Source organism: Desmodus rotundus, chromosome 5, assembly GCF_022682495.2.
Source record: "Desmodus rotundus isolate HL8 chromosome 5, HLdesRot8A.1, whole genome shotgun sequence".
Lineage (NCBI taxonomy): Eukaryota > Metazoa > Chordata > Mammalia > Chiroptera > Phyllostomidae > Desmodus > Desmodus rotundus.
Genome location: NC_071391.1, coordinates 123,254,312 through 123,259,093, shown reverse-complemented (window position 1 = coordinate 123,259,093; position 4,782 = coordinate 123,254,312). Strand labels below are relative to the sequence as shown.

The 4,782-nt window shown below is 35.5% G+C and overlaps 1 non-coding gene across 1 annotated transcript; it reads left to right on the top strand.

Annotated features, from left to right (window-relative positions):
* Positions 1-4,297: 4,297 nt before the first annotated feature.
* LOC112298186 (small nucleolar RNA SNORA26) lies at positions 4,298-4,419 on the top strand. The gene has a single exon (XR_002974107.1). It is a non-coding gene; the product is annotated as a small nucleolar RNA SNORA26 (small nucleolar RNA).
* Positions 4,420-4,782: the final 363 nt, after the last annotated feature.

Sequence of the window (4,782 nt, the reverse complement as noted above, 5' to 3'; positions counted from 1 at the left end):
TGGCACATTTTCTAAGATGCACCACATAATAGGATACAAAAGAAGCCTCAATAAATTTAAGACTGAAGTCATATAAAGCATCTTTCACTGATTACGATGATATGAAACTAAAAATCCAGTTACAGGAAAGAAATGAAAAACACAGGAAAACATGGAAGCTAAATAACATGTTACTAAACAATGAAAGGGTTAACAACGAGATCAAGGAAAAAAACATCAAAAATTACCTGGAGACAAATGAAAATGAACACGCAACAACCCCAAAATCTATGGGACACAGTGAAAGTAGTCTGAAGAGGGAAATTCATAGCAATTCAGGCCTACCTGAGGAAAAAAGGAAAAAAATCAAGTAAATAATCTAACCTTATACCTATAGGAACTAGAAAAAGAACAACACACAGTTGAGTAGAAGAAAGAAAATAATAAAGATCATAGCAGAAATAAATGAAATGGAACGTAAAAAAAACAACCTACATCAATGAAAGCAAGAGCTGGTTCTTTGAAAAAATATACAAGATTGATAAAATTTAAACCACACTCATAAAGAAAAAAAGAGAGGACCCAAATAAATAAAATCAGAAATGAAAGAGTAGAAGTAACAACTGACACCACAGAATACAAAGGATTATAAGAAAATAGTATGAACAACTATATGCCAACAAATTGGACAATCTGGAAGAAATGGATTAACTCCTAGAAACAATCAATCTTCCTGAGTGAATACAAAGGAAACAGAAAATCTGAACTGATCAATTACAACCAATGAAATTGAAGCAGGAAAAAAACCTCCCAACAAACAAAAGCCCTGGAATGAATGGCTTCACAGGTGAATTTACCAAATGTTCAAAGAAGAACTAACACCTATCCTTTTCAAACTATCCCAAAAATTTCAAGTGGAGATAAGCTATCCAAGATCATTTTATGAGGCCAGTATTACCCTAATTCCAAAACTACATAAAGACACTACAAAGAAAGAAAATTATAGACCATTATCGCTGATGAACACAGATGCTAAAATCCTCAACAAAGTATTAGCAAACCAGATCCAGCAACACATTAAAAAGATCACACACCATGACCAAATGGGATTAATGCCAGGGATGCAAGTTTGGTACAATATCTGCGTATCTGTAAAGCTGATACACCACTTAAACAAAATGAAGGGTAAAAAACACATGAGTATATCAATAAATGCACAAAAAACACTAGATAAAGTCCAGCACCTATTTATAATAAAAACTCTCCGCAAAATGGGACTAGAGGGAACATACCTCAATGTAATAAAGGCAATACCTGACAAACCCACAACCAACATCATACTCAATGGACAAAAACTAGAAACATTTCCCTTAAGATCAGGAGCAAGACAGGGATGTCTACTTTCACCATTCTTAGTCAACATAGTACTGGAAGTCCTAGCCATGGCAACCAGACAATAAGAAGAAATAAAAGGCATCCAAATTGGAAATGAAGAAATAAAATTGTCAATATTTGCAGATGACATGATACTGTATAAAGAGAACCCTGAAGATTCCACAAAAAACTACCAGAACTGTTAAAGTAGCAGGATATAAAATTAATATTCAGAAATTGATTGTATATATATACACCAATAATGAACTATCAGAAAGGGAAATTAAGAATATAATCCCATTTACAGTTACCTCAAAAAATACCTAGGAATAAACTTAACCAAGATGTAAAAGACCTGTATTCAGAAAATTATGAGATACTGAAGAAAGAAATTGAAAAAGATACTATTAAGTAGAAGCATATACCGTGCCCATTGATAGTAAGAATTAACATCATTAAAATGTTCATACTACACAAAGCAATCTACAGGTTCAATGAAATTCCTATAAGAATACCAATAGTATATTTCACAGAAGTAGAACAAATACTCCAAAAATTTACATGGAAGCATAAAAGACCCTGAATAGCTACAGCAATCTTGAGAAAGAAGAACAAAGTTGGAGGAATCATGCTGATATCAAACTATACTACAAGGCCATAGTAGTCAAAACAACATGGTAATGGCATAAAAACAGACATATACATCTATGGAACCAGACAGAAAAGCCAGAAATAAACCTACATCTGTACTGTCAATTTATATTTGACAAAGGAGACAAGAACATACAATGGTGTAAAGACAGTCTATTTAATAAATGGTGTTGGGAAAACTGGACAGATACATGCAAAAAATGAAACTAGAACACCTTCTTTCACCATATGCAAGAATAAATTCAAAATGGATTAAAGACTTAAATGTTAGACTGGAAACCATAAAACTCCTAGAGGAAAACATACTCAGTAAAATCTCAGATATTTATTGTACCAATATTTGTTCTGATATATCTCTTTGGGCAAGGGAAACAAAAGAAAAAATAAATAATGGGACTACATCAAACTAAAAAGTTTTTGTATAGGAAAGGAAACCATCAACAAAACAAAAAGAAAACCTACTGAATGGGAGAACATGTTCACCAGTGATACATCTAATAAGGGTTTAATGTCTAAAATGTATAAAGAACCCAGCTTAAAACCATGAGAATAAAGAATCCAATTAAAAAGTGGGCAGGTATTGAATAGGTACTTCTCCAAAGAGGATATACAGATGGCCAATAGATATATGAGAAGATGCTCTGCATCACTAGTCATCAGAGAAATGCAAATTAAAACCACAATGAGATACCACTCACACCTGTCAGAATGGCTATCATCAATAAATCAACAAACACATATTGGTGAGAATGTGGAGAAAAGGGAACCCTATATGCACTGTTGGTAGGAATACAGACTGGCACAGCCAATGTGGAAAATGGTATGAAGCGTCCTCAAAAAATTAAAATTGGAACCGCCTTATGAACCAGAGATTCTATGATTCTACTTCTGAGTATATATGTAAAGAGACCCAAAACACTACTTTGAAAGTATTTATAAACCCCTATGTTCACTGCAGTGTTATTTACAGTGGCCAAGAAATGGAAGTACCCCAAGTGCCCATCTGTAGATGAGTGGGACATGTACGAAGGGGTACCCCCCAAAATGGAATTATCTTCTTAAAGGTGGGCCACTTGTAGTATAGGCTTCTCCCACTAGGTGAATTTTCTAGGAATCCACCTGTATCACTGTACCAGCTGGTGTTATTGTGAGAGGCTACATTCAGCTTCCGTGATTTTTTTTTTTGAAGATTCAACACATTTGTGCCTATTTCATGATGGGTGATTTATGAGTGCACCTGCCACACGGTGCTGAGTGTTCACCAGTCTGTGGCCAAAAAGGCATGACCTCCATGTCCCACCCTCCCTATTCTCCCAATCTCACCCCAAGCAACTTATTTTTGTTTCCCAGGATGAAAAACGTTCTTAAAGGGAAATATTTTGATGATGTGGAAGAGGTGAAACAAAAAAAGGCAGAAACACTAAAAGGCATCAGTATTGATGAGTTCAAAAACCGTTGTGAGCAGTGGAAAAAACACCCAATAGGTGTATTGCATCAGATGGAGAGTGCTTTGAAGGTGGCTGAAGTTTAAACATATAAGACTAAAAACATTATTTTTAATAAATAAATGATGGCTTTTTGGACCCCCCCCCCCTTATATACAATGGAATATTACTCAGCCATAGAAAACAAGGAAATCTTGCCCTGGCTGGGGTGGCTCAATGGATTGAGCACTGGTCTGTGAACCAAAGGGTCACTGGTTGGATTCCCAAGTCACGGCATGTGCCTGGGTTGTGGGCCAGTTCCCCAGTTGGGGACGTGTGAGAGGCAACCACACACTGAGGTTTCTCTCCCTCTCTTTCTCCCTCCCTTCCCCTCTCTCTAAAAATAAATAAATAAATAAAATCTTTTTTTTTTTTTAAGATTTTGCACAGCGTGGATGGATCTAGAGGGTACAATGCTAAGTGAAATAAGTCAATAAGAGAAAGACAAGTACTATATGATTTCACTTATATGTGGAATCTCAAGAACAAAATGAACAAAGAAACAAAATTAAAACAGACTCACAGGTACAGAGAGCAGACTGATGGTTGCCAGAACTGAGGGGATTGGGGGTCAGGTGAAAAAGGTGAAGGGATTAAGAAGAACAAAATGGTAGTTACAAAATAGTCACGGGTAGTAAAGTACAGCATAGGGAATAAAGTCAATAGTATTTTAGTAATTATGTGTGGTGCCAGGTGGGCACTGGAAATACTGGGAGAAACACTTTGTGAAGCATATGACTGTCTAACTACCACGCTGTACACCAGCCACTAACACAAAACAATACGAATGTAAACTGTCATTGAAAAATAAAACTTTTTAAGGTTGAGGCAGTGCCTTAGAAGGCTAACAGAGAAGGGTACAGTAAGTCTCCATAAAACCCAGAGATGAGATGGTAAAACTCCTGTTTGGATCCTGTCTGGTGTCACAGCTGGAAAAAAAAAAAAAGAAAGAAAAAGAAAAGAAAACTTTTAAAAAAGGGTATATATCCATAATCAATGATTTAGTCCAGCAGTCTGTTTCAGATATTAAAACATCTTTTTCAGGAAACATGGTTATTTTCTTTCTTTTAAAAAAAAATTTTTGGTTGTCAAATGATTTTTAATTGAAATATTTTCCTTTGTTGTGATTTTATTTTATTGATTTGTGGGTGGGAGAGGGAGAGAGAGAGAGAGAAACATTGACTTGTTGTTCTACTTATTGCCATAGTCATTGGTTGATTCTCATATGAGTATATGCCCTGACTGGGGATCGAACCTGTAACCTTGGCATATTGGGATGCTGCTGTAACTAACT